The sequence below is a fragment of the Panulirus ornatus genome, chromosome 10 (assembly GCF_036320965.1).
Source record: "Panulirus ornatus isolate Po-2019 chromosome 10, ASM3632096v1, whole genome shotgun sequence".
Taxonomy (NCBI): Eukaryota; Metazoa; Arthropoda; class Malacostraca; order Decapoda; family Palinuridae; genus Panulirus; species Panulirus ornatus.
This window is the reverse complement of record NC_092233.1, coordinates 29,463,949-29,484,540: the sequence shown is the minus strand read 5'-3', so window position 1 is coordinate 29,484,540 and position 20,592 is coordinate 29,463,949. Positions and strand designations below refer to the sequence as shown.

The following is a 20,592-nucleotide window of genomic DNA, read 5'->3' as shown; positions in this document are numbered from 1 at the left end:
TGAGAGAGCTTGGGAAGTGAGTCAGTTGTTGTTCGCTGATGATACAGCACTGGTGGCTGATTCATGTGAGAAACTGCAGAAGCTGGTGACTGAGTTTGGTAAAGTGTGTGAAAGAAGAAAGTTAAGCGTAAATGTGAATAAGAGCAAGGTTATTAGGTACAGTAGGGTTGAGGGTCAAGTCAACTGGGAGGTAAGTTTGAATGGAGAAAAACTGGAGGAAGTAAAGTGTTTTAGATATCTGGGAGTGGATCTGCCAGTGGATGGAACCATGGAAGCAGAAATGGATCATAGGGTGGGGGAGGGGGCGAAAATTCTGGGAGCCTTGAAGAATGTGTGGAAGTCGAGAACATTATCTCGGAAAGCAAAAATGGGTATGTTTGAAGGAATAGTGGTTCCAACAATGTTGTATGGTTGCGAGGCGTGGGCTATGGATAGAGTTGTGCGCAGGAGGATGGATGTGCTGGAAATGAGATGTTTGAGGACAATGTGTGGTGTGAGGTGGTTTGATCGAGTAAGTAACGTAAGGGTAAGAGAGAAGTGTGGAAATAAAAAGAGCGTGGTTGAGAGAGCAGAAGAGGGTGTTTTGAAATGGTTTGGGCACATGGAGAGAATGAGTGAGGAAAGATTGACCAAGAGGATATATGTGTCGGAGGTGGAGGGAACGAGGAGAAGTGGGAGATCAAATTGGAGGTGGAGAGATGGAGTGAAAAAGATTTTGTGTGATTGGGGCCTGAACATGCAGGAGGGTGAAAGGAGGGCAAGGAATAGAGTGAATTGGATCGATGTGGTATACCAGGGTTGACGTGCTGTCAGTAGATTGAATCAGGGCATGTGAAGCGTCTGGGGTAAACCATGGAAAGCTGTGTAGGTACATATATTTGCGTGTGTGGACGTATGTATATACATGTGTATGGGGGTGGGTTGGGCCATTTCTTTCGTCTGTTTCCTTGCGCTACCTCGCAAACGCGGGAGACAGCAACAAAGCAAAATAAAATAAAAATAAATATATATATATATATATATATATATATATTATATATATATATATATATATATATCTTTCTTTCTTTCAAATTATTTGCCATTTCCCGCATTAGCAAGGTAGCGTTAAGAACAGAGGACTGGGCCTCTGAGGGAATATCCTCACCTGGCCCCCTTCTCTGTTCCTTCTTTTGGAAAATTAAAAAAAACAAGAGGGGAGGATTTCCAGCCCCCCGCTCCCACACATATATATATATATATATATATATATATATATATATATATATATATATATATATATATACACATATATATATATGAAAGCCGGCAAGGCAGCAGGTTTGGATGGTATTGCAGTGGAATTTATTAAAAAAGGGGGTGACTGTATTGTTGACTGGTTGGTAAGGTTATTTAATGTATGTATGACTCATGGTGAGGTGCCTGAGGATTGGCAGAATGCGTGCATAGTGCCATTGTACATAGGCAAAGGGGATAAGAGTGAGTGCTCAAATTACAGAGGTATAAGTTTGTTGAGTATTCCTGATAAATTATATGGGAGGGTACTGATTGAGAGGTTTGCGAGGTAGCGCAAGGAAACAGACGAAAGAAATGGTCCAACCCACCCCCTTACACATGTATATACATACACATCCCCACACGCAAATATACATACCCATACATCTCAATGTACACATATATATACACACACACAAATATACATATATACCCATGCACAAAATTCACACTGTCTGCCTTTATTCATTTCCATCGCCACCATCGCCACACATGGAATAACATCCCCCTCCCCCTCATATGTGCAAGGTAGCGCTAGGAAAAGAAAACAAAGGCCCCATTCATTCACACTCAGTCTCTAGCTGTCATGCAATAATGCCCGTAACCACAGCTCCCTTTCCACATCCAGGCCCCACACAACTTTCCATGGCTTACCCCAGGTGCTTCACATGCCCTGATTCAATCCATTGACAGCACGTCAACCCCGGTATACCACATCGATCCAATTCACTCTATTCCTTGCCCGCCTTTCACCCTCCTGCATGTTCAGGTCCCAATCACTCAAAATCTTTTTCACTCCATCTTTCCACCTCCAATTTGGTCTCCCACTTCTCCTCGTTCCCTCCACCTCCAACACATATATCCTCTTGGTCAATCTTTCCTCACTCATTCTCTCCATGTGCCCATACCATTTCAAAACACCCTCTTCTGCTCTCTCAACCACGCTCTTTTCATTTCCACACATCTCTCTTACCCTTTAATTACTTACTCGATCAAACCACCTCACACCACACATTGTCTTCAAACATCTCATTTCCAACACATCCACCCTCCTGCGCACTACTCTATCCATAGCCCACGCCTCACAACCATACAACATTGTTGGAACCACTATTCCTTCAAACATACCCATTTTTGCTTTCCGAGATAATGTTCTCGACTTCCACACATTCTTCAAGGCTCCCAGGATTTTCGCCCCCTCCCCCACCATATGATTCACTTTCGCTTTCATGGTTCCATCCACTGCCAGATCCACTCCCAGATATCTAAAACACTTTACTGCCTCCAGGTCTTCTCCATTCAAACTTACCTCCCAATTGACTTGACCCTCAACCCTACCGTACCTAATAACCTTGCTCTTATTCACATTTACTTTCTTCTTTCACACACTTTACCAAACTCAGTCACCAGCTTCTGCAGTTTCTCACATGAATCAGCCACCAGCGCTGTATCATCAGCGAACAACAACTGACTCACTTCCCAAGCTCTCTCATCCACAACAGACTGCATACTTGCCCCTCTTTCCAAAACTCTTGCATTCACCTCCCTAACAACCCCATCCATAAGCAAATTAAACAACCATGGAGACATCACACACCCCTGCCGCAAACCTACATTCACTGAGAACCAATCACTTTTCTCTATTCCTACATGTACACATGCCTTACATCCTCAATAAAAACTTTTCACTGCTTCTAACAACTTGCCTCCCACACCTTATATTCTTAGTACCTTCCACAGAGCATCTCTATCAACTCTATCATATGCCTTCTCCAGATCCATAAATGCTACATACAAATCCATTTACTTTTCTAAGTATTTCTCACATACATTCTTCAAAGCAAACACCTGATCCACACATCCTCTACCACTTCTGAAACCACACTGCTCTTCCCCAATCTGATGCTCTGTATATGCCTTCACCCTCTCAATCAATACCCTCCCACATAATTTACCAGGAATACTCAACAAACTTATACCTCTGTAATTTGGGCACTCACTCTTATCCCCTTTGCCTTTGTACAATGGCACTATGCAAGCATTCTGCCAATCCTCAGGCACCTCACCATGAGTCATACATACAGTAAATCACCTTACCAACCAGTCAACAATACAGTCACTCCCCTTTTTAATAAATTCCACTGCAATGCCATCCAAACCTGCTGCCTTGCCAGCTTTCATCTTCCGCAAAGCTTTTACTACCTCTTCTCTGTTTACCAAATCATTTTCCCTAACCCTCTCACTTTGCACACCACCTCGACCAAAACACCCTATATCTGCCACTCTATCATCAAACACATTCAACAAACCTTCAAAATACTCACTCCATCTCCTTCTCACATCACTACTACTTGTTATCACCTCCCCATTAGCGCCCTTCACTGAAGTTCCCATTTGCTCCCTTGTCTTACGCACTTTATTTACCTCCTTCCAGATCATCTTTTTATTCTCCCTAAAATTTAATGATACTCTCTCACCCCAACTCTCATTTGCCCTCTTTTTCACCTCATGCACCTTTCTCTTGACCTCCTGCCTCTTTCTTTTATACGTCTCCCACTCATTTGCATTTTTTCCCTGCAAAAATTGTCCAAATGCCTCTCTCTTCTCTTTCACTAATAATCTTACTTCTTCATCCCACCACTCACTACCCTTTCTAATCTGCCCACCTCCCACGCTTCTCATGCCACAAGCATCTTTTGCACAAGCCATCACTGCTTCCCTAAATACATCCTATTCCTCCCCCACTCCCCTTACCTCCTTTGTTCTCACCATTTTCCATTCTGTACTCAGTCTCTCCTGGTACTTCCTCAAACAAGTCTACTTCCCAAGCTCACTTACTCTCACCACTCTCTTCACCCCAACATTCTCTCTCGTTTTCTGAAAACCCATACAAATCTTCACCTTCGCCTCAACAAGATAATGATCAGACATCCCTCCAGTTGCACCTCTTAGCACATTAACAACCAAAAGTCTCTCTTTCGGACGCCTGTCAATTAACATGTAATCCAATAACACTCTCTGGCCATCTCTCCTACTTACATACGTATACTTATGTATATCTCGCTTTTTAAACCAGGTATTCCCATTCACCAGTCCTTTTTCAGCACATAAATCTACAAGCTCTTCACCATTTCCAACACTGAACACCCCATGTATACCAATTATTCCCTCAACTGCCACATTACTCACCTTTGCATTCAAATCACCCATCACTATAACCCAGTCTTGTGCATCAAAACCACTAACACACTCATTCAGCTGCTCCTAAAACACTTGCCTCTCATGATCTTTCTTTCATGCCCAGGTGCATATGCACCAATAATCATCCACCTCTCTCCATCAACTTTCAGTTTTACCCATATTAATCGAGAATTTACTTTCTTACATTCTATCACATACTCCCACAACTCCTGTTTCAGGAGTATTGCTACTCCTTCCCTTGCTCTTGTCCTCTCACTAACCCCTGACTTTACTCCCAGACATTCCCAAACCACTCTTCTCCTTTACCCTTGAGCTTCGTTTCACTCAGAGCCAAAACATCCAGGTTCCTTTCCTCAAACATACTACCTATCTCTCCTTTTTTCACATCTTGGTTACATCCACACACATTTAGGCACCCCATCTGAGCCTTCGAGTGGGGTACATAATTTATACTTGTTGCCTTTATTCATTCCCATCGCTACCCCACCACACATGAAATGACTACCCTTCCACCCCCATACGCGTGAGGTAGCGCTAGGAAAAGACAACAAAGGCCACATTTGTTCACACTCAGTCTCTAGCTGTCATGTATAATGCACTGAAACCACAGCTCCCTTTCCACATCCAGACCCCACAAACTTTCCATGGTTTACCCCAGACATTTCACATGCCATGGTTCAATCCAATGACAGCACATCGACCCGGTATACCACATCGTTACATTTCACATGCCCTGGTTCAATCCATTAACAGCATATCGACCCCGGTATACCATATCGTTCCAATTCACTATTCCTTGCACGCCTTTCACCCTCCTGCATGTTCAGGCCCCAATCACTCAAAATCTTTTCCACCCCATCTTTCCACCTCCAATTTGGTCTCCCACTTCTCATTCCTTCCACCTCTGACACATATATCCTCTTGGACAATCTTTCCTCACTCATTCTCTCCATGTGACCAAACCATTTCAAAACACCCTCTTCTGCTCTCTCAACCACACTCTTTTTATTACCACACATCTCTCTTACCCTTTCATTACTTACTCGATCAAACCACCTCACACCACATATTCTCCTCAAACATCTCATTTCTAGCACATCCACCCTCCTTCACAACTCTATCTATAGCCCACGCCTCGCAACCATATATCATTATCTGAGCCACTATTCATTCAAACATACCCATTTTTGCTTTCCGAGATAATGTCCTCGCCTTCCACACATTCTTCAATGCTCCAGAACTTTCGCCCCCTCCCCCACCATGTGACTCACTTCCGCTTCCACTGTTCCATTCGCTGCCACATCCACTCCCAGATATCGAAAACACTTTACTTCCTCCAGTTTTTCTCCATTCAAACTTACCTCCCAATTGACTTGACCCTCAACCCTACAGGACCTAATAACATTGCTCTTATTTACATTTACTCTCACCTTTCTACTTTCACACACTTTACCAAACACAGTCACCAGCTTCTGCAGTTTCTCACTCGAATCAGCCACCAGTGCTGTATCATCAGCGAACAACAACTGACTCAGTTCCCAAGCTCTCTCATCCACAACAGACTGCCTACTTGCCCCTCTCTCCAAAACTCTTGCATTCACCTCCATAACAACCCCGTCCATAAACAAATTAAACAACCATGGAGACGTCACACACCCCTGCCACAAACCAACATTCACTGAGAACCAATCACTTTCCTCTCTTCCTACTCGTACACATGCCTTATATCCTCGATAAAAACTTTTCATTACTTCTAACAACTTGCCTCCCACACCATATATTCTTAATACCTTCCACAGAGCATCTCTATCAACTCTGTCATTGCCTTCTCCAGACCCATAAATGCTACATACAAATCCATTTCCTTTTCTAAGTACTTCTCACATATATTCTTCAAAGCAAACACCTGATCCACACATCCTTTTTCTGAAACCACACTGCTCTTCCCAATCTGTTCCCATTCGTTCCCTAGTCTTACGCACTTTATTTACCTCCTTCCAAAGCATCTTTTTATTCTCCCTAAAATTTGATGATACTCTCTCACCCTAACTCTGGGAAGAGCAGTGTGGTTTCAGAAGTGGTAGAGGATGTGTGGATCAGGTGTTTGCTTTGAAGAATGTATGTGAGAAATACTTAGAAAAGCAAATGGATTTGTATGTAGCATTTATGGATCTGGAGAAGGCATATGATAGAGTTGATAGAGATGCTCTGTGGAAGGTATTAAGAATATATGGTGTGGGAGGCAAGTTGTTAGAAGCAGTGAAAAGTTTTTATCGAGGATGTAAGGCATGTGTACGTGTGGGAAGAGAGGAAAGTGATTGGTTCTCAGTGAATGTAGGTTTTGCGGCAGGGGTGTGTGATGTCTCCATGGTTGTTTAATTTGTTTATGGATGGGGTTGTTAGGGAGGTAAATGCAAGAGTTTTGGAAAGAGGGGCAAGTATGAAGTCTGTTGGGGATGAGAGAGCTTGGGAAGTGAGTCAGTTGTTGTTCGCTGATGATACAGCGCTGGTGGCGGATTCATGTGAGAAACTGCAGAAGCTGGTGACGGAGTTTGGTAAAGTGTGTGGAAGAAGAAAGTTAAGAGTAAATGTCAATAAGAGCAAGGTTATTAGGTACAGTAGGGTTGAGGGTCAAGTCAATTGGGAGGTGAGTTTGAAAGGTGAGAGGCTGGAGGAAGTGAAGTGTTTTAGATATCTGGGAGTGGATCTGTCAGCGGATGGAACCATGGAAGCGGAAGTGTATCATAGGGTGGGGGAGGGGGCGAAAATTTTGGGAGCCTTGAAAAATGTGTGGAAGTCGAGAACATTATCCCGGAAAGCAAAAATGGGTATGTTTGAAGGAATAGTAGTTCCAACAATGTTGTATGGTTGCGAGGCGTGGGCTATGGATAGAGTTGTGCGCAGGAGGATGGATGTGCTGGAAATGAGATGTTTGAGGACAATGTGTGGTGTGGGGTGGTTTGATCGAGTAAGTAACGTAAGGGTAAGAGAGATGTGTGGAAATAAAAAGAGCGTGGTTGAGAGAGCAGAAGAGGGTGTTTTGAAATGGTTTGGGCACATGGAGAGAATGAGTGAGGAAAGATTGACCAAGAGGATATATGTGTCGGAGGTGGAGGGAACGAGGAGAAGAGGGAGACCAAATTGGAGGTGGAAAGATGGAGTGAAAAGGATTTTGTGTGATCGGGGCCTGAACATGCAGGAGGGTGAAAGGAGGGCAAGGAATAGAGTGAATTGGAGCGATGTGGTATACAGGGGTTGACGTGCTGTCAGTGGATTGAATCAAGGCATGTGAAGCGTCTGGGGTAAACCATGGAAAGCTATGTAGGTATGTATATTTGCGTGTGTGGACGTGTGTATGTACATGTGTATGGGGGGGGTTGGGCCATTTCTTTCGTCTGTTTCCTTGCGCTACCTCGCAAACGCGGGAGACAGCGACAAAGTATAAAAAAAAAAAAAAAAAAAAATACACATATATATATATGAAAGCCGGCAAGGCAGCAGGTTTGGATGGTATTGCAGTGGAATTTATTAAAAAAGGGGGTGACTGTATTGTTGACTGGTTGGTAAGGTTATTTAATGTATGTATGACTCATGGTGAGGTGCCTGAGGATTGGCAGAATGCGTGCATAGTGCCATTGTACATAGGCAAAGGGGATAAGAGTGAGTGCTCAAATTACAGAGGTATAAGTTTGTTGAGTATTCCTGATAAATTATATGGGAGGGTACTGATTGAGAGGTTTGCGAGGTAGCGCAAGGAAACAGACGAAAGAAATGGTCCAACCCACCCCCTTACACATGTATATACATACACATCCCCACACGCAAATATACATACCCATACATCTCAATGTACACATATATATACACACACACAAATATACATATATACCCATGCACAAAATTCACACTGTCTGCCTTTATTCATTTCCATCGCCACCTCGCCACACATGGAATAACATCCCCCTCCCCCTCATATGTGCAAGGTAGCGCTAGGAAAAGAAAACAAAGGCCCCATTCATTCACACTCAGTCTCTAGCTGTCATGCAATAATGCCCGTAACCACAGCTCCCTTTCCACATCCAGGCCCCACACAACTTTCCATGGCTTACCCCAGGTGCTTCACATGCCCTGATTCAATCCATTGACAGCACGTCAACCCCGGTATACCACATCGATCCAATTCACTCTATTCCTTGCCCGCCTTTCACCCTCCTGCATGTTCAGGTCCCAATCACTCAAAATCTTTTTCACTCCATCTTTCCACCTCCAATTTGGTCTCCCACTTCTCCTCGTTCCCTCCACCTCCAACACATATATCCTCTTGGTCAATCTTTCCTCACTCATTCTCTCCATGTGCCCATACCATTTCAAAACACCCTCTTCTGCTCTCTCAACCACGCTCTTTTCATTTCCACACATCTCTCTTACCCTTTAATTACTTACTCGATCAAACCACCTCACACCACACATTGTCTTCAAACATCTCATTTCCAACACATCAACCCTCCTGCGCACTACTCTATCCATAGCCCACGCCTCACAACCATACAACATTGTTGGAACCACTATTCCTTCAAACATACCCATTTTTGCTTTCCGAGATAATGTTCTCGACTTCCACACATTCTTCAAGGCTCCCAGGATTTTCGCCCCCTCCCCCACCATATGATTCACTTTCGCTTTCATGGTTCCATCCACTGCCAGATCCACTCCCAGATATCTAAAACACTTTACTGCCTCCAGGTCTCCATTCAAACTTACCTCCCAATTGACTTGACCCTCAACCCTACCGTACCTAATAACCTTGCTCTTATTCACATTTACTTTCTTCTTTCACACACTTTACCAAACTCAGTCACCAGCTTCTGCAGTTTCTCACATGAATCAGCCACCAGCGCTGTATCATCAGCGAACAACAACTGACTCACTTCCCAAGCTCTCTCATCCACAACAGACTGCATACTTGCCCATCTTTCCAAAACTCTTGCATTCACCTCCCTAACAACCCCATCCATAAGCAAATTAAACAACCATGGAGACATCACACACCCCTGCCGCAAACCTACATTCACTGAGAACCAATCACTTTTCTCTATTCCTACACGTACACATGCCTTACATCCTCAATAAAAACTTTTCACTGCTTCTAACAACTTGCCTCCCACACCTTATATTCTTAGTACCTTCCACAGAGCATCTCTATCAACTCTATCATATGCCTTCTCCAGATCCATAAATGCTACATACAAATCCATTTACTTTTCTAAGTATTTCTCACATACATTCTTCAAAGCAAACACCTGATCCACACATCCTCTACCACTTCTGAAACCACACTGCTCTTCCCCAATCTGATGCTCTGTATATGCCTTCACCCTCTCAATCAATACCCTCCCACATAATTTACCAGGAATACTCAACAAACTTATACCTCTGTAATTTGGGCACTCACTCTTATCCCCTTTGCCTTTGTACAATGGCACTATGCAAGCATTCCGCCAATCCTCAGGCACCTCACCATGAGTCATACATACAGTAAATCACCTTACCAACCAGTCAACAATACAGTCACTCCCCTTTTTAATAAATTCCACTGCAATGCCATCCAAACCTGCTGCCTTGCCAGCTTTCATCTTCCGCAAAGCTTTTACTACCTCTTCTCTGTTTACCAAATCATTTTCCCTAACCCTCTCACTTTGCACACCACCTCGACCAAAACACCCTATATCTGCCACTCTATCATCAAACACATTCAACAAACCTTCAAAATACTCACTCCATCTCCTTCTCACATCACTACTACTTGTTATCACCTCCCCATTAGCGCCCTTCACTGAAGTTCCCATTTGCTCCCTTGTCTTACGCACTTTATTTACCTCCTTCCAGATCATCTTTTTATTCTCCCTAAAATTTAATGATACTCTCTCACCCCAACTCTCATTTGCCCTCTTTTTCACCTCATGCACCTTTCTCTTGACCTCCTGCCTCTTTCTTTTATACGTCTCCCACTCATTTGCATTTTTTCCCTGCAAAAATTGTCCAAATGCCTCTCTCTTCTCTTTCACTAATAATCTTACTTCTTCATCCCACCACTCACTACCCTTTCTAATCTGCCCACCTCCCACGCTTCTCATGCCACAAGCATCTTTTGCACAAGCCATCACTGCTTCCCTAAATACATCCTATTCCTCCCCCACTCCCCTTACCTCCTTTGTTCTCACCATTTTCCATTCTGTACTCAGTCTCTCCTGGTACTTCCTCAAACAAGTCTACTTCCCAAGCTCACTTACTCTCACCACTCTCTTCACCCCAACATTCTCTCTCGTTTTCTGAAAACCCATACAAATCTTCACCTTCGCCTCAACAAGATAATGATCAGACATCCCTCCAGTTGCACCTCTTAGCACATTAACAACCAAAAGTCTCTCTTTCGGACGCCTGTCAATTAACATGTAATCCAATAACACTCTCTGGCCATCTCTCCTACTTACATACGTATACTTATGTATATCTCGCTTTTTAAACCAGGTATTCCCATTCACCAGTCCTTTTTCAGCACATAAATCTACAAGCTCTTCACCATTTCCAACACTGAACACCCCATGTATACCAATTATTCCCTCAACTGCCACATTACTCACCTTTGCATTCAAATCACCCATCACTATAACCCAGTCTTGTGCATCAAAACCACTAACACACTCATTCAGCTGCTCCTAAAACACTTGCCTCTCATGATCTTTCTTTTCATGCCCAGGTGCATATGCACCAATAATCATCCATCTCTCTCCATCAACTTTCAGTTTTACCCATATTAATCGAGAATTTACTTTCTTACATTCTATCACATACTCCCACAACTCCTGTTTCAGGAGTACTGCTACTCCTTCCCTTGCTCTTGTCCTCTCACTAACCCCTGACTTTACTCCCAAGACATTCCCAAACCACTCTTCCCCTTTCCCCTTGAGCTTCGTTTCACTCAAGAGCCAAAACATCCAGGTTCCTTTTCTCAAACATACTACCTATCTCTCCTTTTTTCACATCTTGGCTACATCCACACACATTTAGACACCCCAATCTGAGCCTTCGAGGAGGATGAGCACTCCCCGCATGACTCCTTCCGTTTCCCATTTTAGAAAGTTAAAATACAAGGAGGGGAGGATTTCTGGCCCCCTGCTCCCATCCCCTTTAGTCGCCTTCTATGACATATATATATATATATATATATATATATATATATACAAACACACACACATATATGCAGAGAGAGAGAGAGACAGAGAGAGAGAATTCTACCTCCGCATTCCTTGTGTGTCGTTAAAGGTGATCAAAAGGAGCCGTAGCAGAAAGCTGGAAACACTCCCCTTATTGTATTTCAATTTCTAAATGAAGGAACAGAAGGAGGAGCCAAGTAGGGAATGCTATCTCCTGGAAGGATCAGGCTGGGCTATCTGAATGTGATTGGAAGTAACCAAGATCAGAAAAGAGGAGAGATGGGGAGTATATTTGAGGAAATAAACCTGGAAAGTTCTGGCTCTGGGAGAAATAAAGTTTAAGGGTAACGGAGAACAGTTTCGACATGTATTACGAGAAAAATCAGGGTTGGTGTGTGGTCAAAAACTAAGGAAGGAGTAGCATTATTCCTGAAGCAGGAGTTGTGGAAGTGTGTGAAAGAGTACAAGGAAATAAATTCTAGACTGATGTGGGTAAAAATGGAAGTGGTTTGTGAGAGATGGGAGAACATTAATGCTTACGCATCTGACCATGAAAAAGATCATGAGGCAAGAGTTTTGGGAGCAGCTTTTTGAGTGTCGATAGTTTTAATGCAAGAGAATGGGTATAAGTGTCGGGTGATATAAATACAAAGGCGAGTTATGCAGCAGTTGTGGGTAAAATTGGGGGGCTATGGGGTATTCAGTATAATGAATGGAAATTTTGAACAGCTTGTAGAGTTGTGTGCTGAAAAAGGCCTGGTGACAGGGAATACCTAGTTTAAAATGAGAGAGATTCACATGTGTGAGCAGAAGAGATTGTCAGCAGGCATCACAGGCATGAAGGGTTTTGGGATACATTGAAACAGTGTTTGAAGTGTTTCAGTGACAGGTGATATCCAGAGCATAATTGGAATACTGTGACTTATGCTTGTGTGAGGAGTGTGGTTTCTGATGGGTATGTCTGTCTGTTGGGTTGAGGTTTAAGACCTACTTAAGAGGTCAGCTGCTTAGTGCTTGTCAAGTTATTTCAGTACATGTTTTGTCAGTAATAAATTTGTTGGGGTGCAAGACCTGTGAGTAGGTTACTGAATTAAGAGACAGGGGTAAGCTTTTTATTTCTACCTGGAGGATGGTGGTTACTCACAGAGCAGTTTGTGTGGGAGGGGATTTGGTGCTGTTGCACAGAACTGAAAGCAAAGCATGTTGAGGTAGGATAAAATTGGGAGGCTCTTTATTCCTTTATGAACGTGACGAGTCTTTGTGGTTGCTACGCAGCCTGTGACTGTTCTGAATGCACTAAGCAACCAGTGGCCGTTCTGAGTGTACAATTTTGTGTGGTTTGCAGCTTTGCTATATTTGCTTTTGAAAGGGTAGAAGACCAGCAGATGAGGCATTGTTTAAAGTGAGGTGGATAAACCTGTTTGTAGAGGATGTTGAGGAATTCTTTTTCCTAATCCAAATCTGGTGCTACATAGTGCTCTGAAGGCATTTTGTTTTGTGTGTTGCTTTTGTGTTGACATTACCGGTGTGGGGGGTGAATATCATGTGGGCGTCTTATGTGATGAGAGACTGTCCATTCAAATTGACTGGATTTGTATCTGTTTGGGGTTAAAAGAGTGATTGAAGATTTCTGTGCTGATGCAGAGATTCTGTTTTGGGTGAGCCATTGCTCCAACTGTGTAATGCAGTGCTGCATATTTGATGTTGCTAGTGTGGTGTGGATGTTCTCCGATGTGACTAAGAAGTTGTCTGAGTACAAAGGGACCTTCATGTATCTTTTTTCATACATGTTTACTATTTCCCATATGAGTGAGGTAATGTCTAGAGCAGGTAACTGAGCCTTAGGAAAAAAAAAGACCCTAGTTTGGTTCTTTCCACTCTAACTTCTTTTGAAAAATAATATAGGAGGGAGGCTTTCCATTCTCCAGCTCCTGTCCCATTCAGTTGTCCTTTATCATGTAGGAGATATGTAGACAGCCTTTCTTCATCTAGATTTCTGGGGTAGTCCGCCCCACAGGAAACAGCATCAGTACCCCCTGCTTCAGCAAAGCAGCGCCAGGAATACAGATGAAAAAGGCCACATTCATTCACACTCAGTCTCTAGCTGTTGTGTGTAATGCACCAAAACCACAGCTCCCTATCCACATCCAGACCCCACAGACCTTTCCATGGTTTACACCAGATGTTTCACATGCCTTGGTTCAGTCCATTGACAGCACGTTGACTCCGGTATAACACAATGTTCCAATTCACTCTACTCCTTGCACGCCTCTCACCCTCCTGTTTGTTCTGGCCCCAATCACTCATAATCTTTTTAAATCCATCCTTTCACCCCCAATTTGGTCTCCTGCTTCTCCTTGTTCCCTCCACCTCTGACATATGTCCTCTTTGTCAATCTTTCCTCACACTTTCTCTACATATGTCTAAACCATTTTAACACACCTTCTGCTCTCTCAATCACACTCTTTTTATTTCCACTCATCTCTCTTACCCTCTCATTACTTACTCGATCAAACCACCTCACACCCCATGTCCTCAAACACTTCATTTCCACCACATCCACCCTCCTCCATACAACCCTATCCATAGCCCAGACCTCGCAACCATATAACATTGTTGAACCACCATTCCTTCAAACATACCCATTTTTGCTCTGGAATAATGTTCTCTCCATCCACACATTATTCACTGTTCCAAAAACCTTCATCCCCTCCCCCATCCTGTTACTCAATTCCATTTCCATGGTTCCATTCATCACTAAGTCCACTCTCGGATATCTAAACACTTCACTTCCTCCAATTTTTCTCCACTCAAACTTACATCCCAATTAACGTGTCCCTCAACCCTACTGAACCTAATAACCTCACTCTTATTTACATTTACTCTCAACTTACCCCTTTCATGCACTTTTCCAAACTCAATCACCAACTTCTGCAGTTTCTCTCCCGAATCAGCCACCATAACTGTATCATCAGCAAAGAACAACTGACTCACTTCCCAGGCCCTTTCATCCCCAACAGGCTGCATACTCGCCCTTCTCTCCAAAACTCTTGCATTCACCTCCCTAACAACCCCATCCATAAACAAATTAAACAACCATGGGGACATCACACACCCCTGCCACAAACTGACATTCACTGGGAACCAATCACATACCTCCCTTCCTACTCATACATATGCCTTACATCCTTGGTAAAAACTTTTCACTGCTTCTAGCAGCTTACCTCCCACACCATATACTCCTAAGACCTTCCACAAAGTATCTCTATCAACCCTATCACATACCTTCTCCAGATCCATAAATGCTACAAACAAATCCATCTTTTTCTAAGTATTTCTCACAAACATTCTTCAAAGCAAACACCTGATCCACACATCCTCTACCACTTCTGAAACCACACTGCTCTTACCTAATCTGATGCTCTGTACATGCCTTCACCCTTTCAATCAATACCCTCCCATATAATTTCCCAGGAATACTCAACAAACTTATGCCTCTGTAGTTTGAACACTCACCTTTATCCCCTATGCCTTTGTACAATGGCATTATGCATGCATTCTGCCAAATCTCAGGCTCTTCACCATGATCCATACATACACTGAATATCCTTACCTACTAATAAACAACACTGTCACACCCTTTCTTAAATTCAACTGCAGTACCATCCAAACCCACAGCCTTGCCGGATTTCATCTTTCGCAAAGCTTTCACCCTTGAGAATGTTCAAGCCCTTAGCACTCAAAATATCTTTACCTCCATCTTTCCATCTCCAATTTGGTTTCCCCCTTTCTCCTTGTCCCGTCCACTTCTGGCACATATATCCTATTTGTCAACCTTTTCTCACTCATCCTCTCCATATATTCAAAAATTTTAGCATGCACTCTTCAGCTCTCCCTCAACCACACACTTCTTGTTATCATACCTCTCTTTAAACCTTATATTACTTGGAACAACTACCTTCACACCATATATTGTCTTTGAACAGTTCATATCCAACACTTGCACCCTTCAGTGCACATCCTCATGTTTAGTCCATGCCTTGCAACCACCCAACATTTTTGGCACTACACCTTCAAACATATCCATTTTTACCCTCCAAGCAACTGAACTCTCTTTCCACATATTCCACAATGCAGAACCTAAACTCCCAAACCAATCCTATAAGTCATTTCTGCTTCCATGATTCCATTCACTGCCATATCCATCCCTAATATCTAGAACACTTCACTTCCTCCAAAGTTTCTCCATTCAGACTCGAATCAAAACTAACCTGTCCCTCTGCCTTGCTAAACCTAGTAACCTTGCTTTTAATCACATATGCTCTCAACTTCCCAAAGTTCACAAACCCTTCCAAACTCAGTCAACAACTCCTTTAGTTTCTCAGTCTAATCTACCACCAGTTCTGTGTCATTAGCAAACAGCAAGTGGCTTACTTACCAGCCCCCTCATCCCCGACAGACTACATAGCCCCCTACAGAATACATAGTCATCCATCTCTCCACAACCCTTGCATTTACCTCCCTCACCATCCCATCTATCAACAAAGGAAACAGCTATGGTGACATCATAAATCCTTACTGCAGATCAATCTTCACCCGGGCCCACTCACACACCTCTTCCTAATCATATAAACACCTTACATTCTTAAAAAAGGAAAATCACTACTTCAAGAAACTTTCTACTGACATCATATATCTTTAAGACCTTCCACAAGGATCTCTATCAACACTATCATATGCTTTCCCCAGATCCATAAATGCTACATAAAAAACCCTCTGCCACTCCTAAAACTATATTGTTCCTCCTCAATCTGATGCCTGGTATATGCCTTCATCCTCTCAATAATCACTATCCTGTAAAAAATACCAGGGACTTGAAAACCAAACTTATAATCTGCAGTTTAAACAATCACCTTTGTACCTCTTGCCTTTATACTATGGCAATATATCTGCAGTTTAAACAATCACCTTTGTACCTCTTGCCTTTATACTATGGCAATATACATGCATTCTGCTTAGCCTTGGGCACCTCACTGTGATCCATACATACAGTGAAAACCCCAACAACACAGTCAACTCCTTTCTTAAGAAATTTAACTGCAACACCATCCACTATAGCTGCCTTGCCACACTTCAACCTGCCCAAGTCTTTTACCAAAACACTTTACATGAATCTCTCACTTTGCATACCTCCATAACCCAAGCACCCTGCATCTGCTACACTATCATCAAACACATAAAAAAAATCTTTCAGAATTCTCCTCCATCTCATCAGCACCTATTATCACTTCCCCATTTGCCTTCTTCACCGTTGTTCTCATCTGTTCTCTTCTTTTCCTCACAAAATTAACCTCCTTCCAACATCATATTCTCCCTGAAGTTTACTGAACTTACCTTGCAGCCCCTGAAATCCCTTAAAACCTTATTGCCTATTTTATGAACTCCTGCATTGCTCAGGAAACTGACCAAATCCAATGGATGGTAACATAAGCATAAATTACAGTGATGCTGTGTGTGTGTGTGTGTGTGTGTGTGTGTGTGTGTGTGTGTGTGTGTGTGTGTGCATCTTTGTGGGAAGTGTGCAAGGCATTTCAGCATTAACTTTTCAATGTTTTCACTGTGGTAATTTCGAAATGGGCATGAGAGGTCCTGAAATGTGTTGAATCAGTGTTTTTAGCAAAGGGGGATGGAGGATGTCTAGAATGTAGGCAGGAAAGTATGACTCTTTTATTTGGGGAAAGTGGTTTTCGGTGTGTATGAATGGTAGGGTAGTGTTTTAAACTGTGTGGGATGGCAGACATGGTGATACATGGATAAGGTTTACTGTGGGTACAAACATATGATGTTCTCATGGTGAAATCAACATACATCTGGTTGCCAAGACTAGTGTTTCCAATAGTGTGAGCACCAGCAACCTGCCTCATGCTGTCTTCAGGGAGGGATGTTCTTTCTATACTCTTCTTGGCTGCTACTTCCTTTAAGGAATTTCATTTCTGGGTGCTGTATTTCATCCACCTGTATTTCATCTACCAATACTCTTTCCCCATAATTCATATCTCACATTTCTCCCTTGGTTTCAATAACAAATGCTTGTCTGTACACATACTTATATACCAATCTGTCCATCAGTTTGTCTATCTGTTCATCATTTACATCTGTTAATGTATCCTCTGGCAACAGTTCAATACCATATGTCCACCAGAGAAATGAGGCATGGAGGAAAAGGTAAAGATGTAAGACACAAACAAGAAGCATATGTAGGGGACAGGGGTCGATGAAAGAGGGAAATATTTTTTTACAAAATGTGAAGGAAAAAAGAGGAATGATAGCACTGTGTAACACAATTTTTGTTCCTGGGTAGTAAACATTATTTCCTAATTGCTTATGTGCAAAAAGAAAAAAGGTATTATTCCCTTCAAACTTTCCTTTTGAGACCAGGACACTGATAATTTGAAATTTACCTATTTCAGATTGGATAATGGGCAAATTCACAAATTTTCATTCACATAAAGCAAGAAAAACAACATAAGAATCAAATGAATATGTATTTACACGAATGTTAAAAGTGATCACAAAACATTTAGAAGCAAGAAGTTTTTCAAGATTTATAATTGTAATGTAAATCAATTTCACAAATCAGACCCCAAATATAATCTCCCATGTTCTTATTATATGTTCCTTGGTAGTGATGTTCAAAGTCATGATGAAAGCAATCACCTTGCTCCTATGAATATGCTCCCATGTTCTCCTTGAATTTATCAAGATAAGAGTTAAGGATATGGACTTTGAGGGACATCCTGCTGCCAATTCTGCCACAGTTCTTCACCATAGTCTCAACCAGCTCCACATAGTTTCTGGCCTTGTGATTGCCCAAGAAGACCTGAACCACTGCAACAAAGCTGTACCAAGCTACTTTCAGACAACTTAGGGTAGAAGACTCGAATTGACAAATTGTGTCATAAGGCCTAATTTTACATGCAGTGGTGGCATCAACACCTTCCAGAGATCCACCAGAGGCTTCCACTTGACACAATTCATCCCTACAGAGAATTTGGTCACCTGTGGCCAGTCCTGCCTGTGGGAGTGCACCACGATGTCCCTGCAGTCTCAAAGGCAAAGATAGCAGGAAAACTTGGTACAAACACCAGGAATGCCACCATTTTGAAGTCTCCAATGATCTAACAGCTGTACTCATCATACTTCAAGGCATCTAGCAAGGTCTTGACACTGATGTAGTCTTCTCTGAGGTGCACTGAGTGAGCCTGGGGAAGAAATGGGTACTTGTTTCCGTTCTGGAGCAGCACAGCTCTGAGGCTCCTGGATGATCTGTCAATAAAGAGGTGCCACTCATTCAGGTTACTGGTGACTCCCATTGCCTCGAACAGACTGGTTACATTGTGGCAGAAGCAGAGCCCATCTTGACAGGTGAAGAAGTTGGATAAATCTGGGTGACTTTTTCTGAATTTGCGATTTGCTCTTTCATCCAACAAGTTCCACTGCTTGAGCCTAAACGTCAAAAGCTTGGCATGGGACTTTGTAAGACCAAGATCTCTGATCATGTCACCGAGCTCTTTTTGATTGGGGTATTATGGGTTTCTCTTCTCAGCTGCAACTCTGAAATTGTAATCTGGATCTACAACATCCTCTCCCTCTGACTGGCTGGTCTGTTCTGACAGTGGCTGCTCTCTCTCCAGAGGAATGGGTATGGGTAGCTGAGGGCCATGCGGCACCAGGGCAATGGATGATGGAGGAAAGTCCGAATAAGTGATAGCAGATGCAATCTTGCCAGTCCGACATTTGGAAGGGTCCACCATGCAGAAGTAGCAATTTCTTGGGAGGTCAGTGGGTTCCTGCAAAATTCTTGGGATAGTGAACTTCATGGCTCTCTTTTCCCCTCTGTTCCAACATGCAAAAGAATATAAAATTGTCATTATGAAAATAAAATTATATTTTTGTTTATAAGTTTATTTCACCCATGAATAACCTGTAAAGGATTCTCTCAGCATATTCCATATGATATCCTTTTCAATGACATTGAAAATCTAAAAAAAAATAAAAAAATTCTGAAAATTTTTTTATAATTCCATCAAAATGAGCAACAATTGTCTACCTTACCTGCCAGAGTTTTTTCACAGTGTTTGCAGGTGAAATGAGGTGCCCAGAATTTTTCTTGATCCCTGACACATGCCGAAATATGCCTTGTAGGCCTCCCATATCTTAGCTGATGCTGCCACGGAGTACTTTCTCACTTGTTTTGATAAACTGGCTGCAGACATAACAAAATATGTCTGCCAGAGGCTTGCAGCCTCTAGATGCCATCTCAGAAATATGTATCCACTTAGGCAGCTAGATCTAAACTGGTTAGCTTAAAGCCCTTATATTTATACTACTATTCATATAACTGGAAACTTCTACAAAGTTCTATATCAGCTACTCAGCAATTAATCTATTTGGAATAATCTGAAAAACAGGCAAATTTCCAAATATCACTGTCCTGATCACAAAAGCACAGTTTCATGGAAATAAAAGCCATTTTCTATACTTTTTAGATAAACTCAATTAGAAAATATATTACCCAGGAACAAAAGTAAAATTTTTTTACACAGTGTAATCTAAATAAAAATAAAGCTATTAAATAAGGTGTGGATACAAATGAGACTGAGAAAAACAAAGGCAGAGGACATGAATGGAAAATCAAGACCTGAATGGCAGGTAAGGGCATGCATGAAAGTAAAATACATGCCTGAGATTGAAGAAAATGACACATGACTGAATGTAAGAAAAAGAGAGGAAGGTAAAATATGGACTTGCTAATGAAGTGTGAGCCAAGATTAAGGAAATCAAACTAAGAGTTACTAGTAAAGTCATGAAAGAAATGTAATAAAAATGGCAGGATTATAAG

At 42.3% G+C, this 20,592-nt stretch overlaps 1 protein-coding gene across 23 annotated transcripts in view; it reads right to left on the bottom strand.

The window, feature by feature from the left end:
* Positions 1-20,592, bottom strand: part of lap (phosphatidylinositol-binding clathrin assembly protein lap) — an 806,852-nt gene that overhangs the window by 499,323 nt on the left and 286,937 nt on the right. The gene's annotated exons all lie outside the window — the stretch shown is intronic.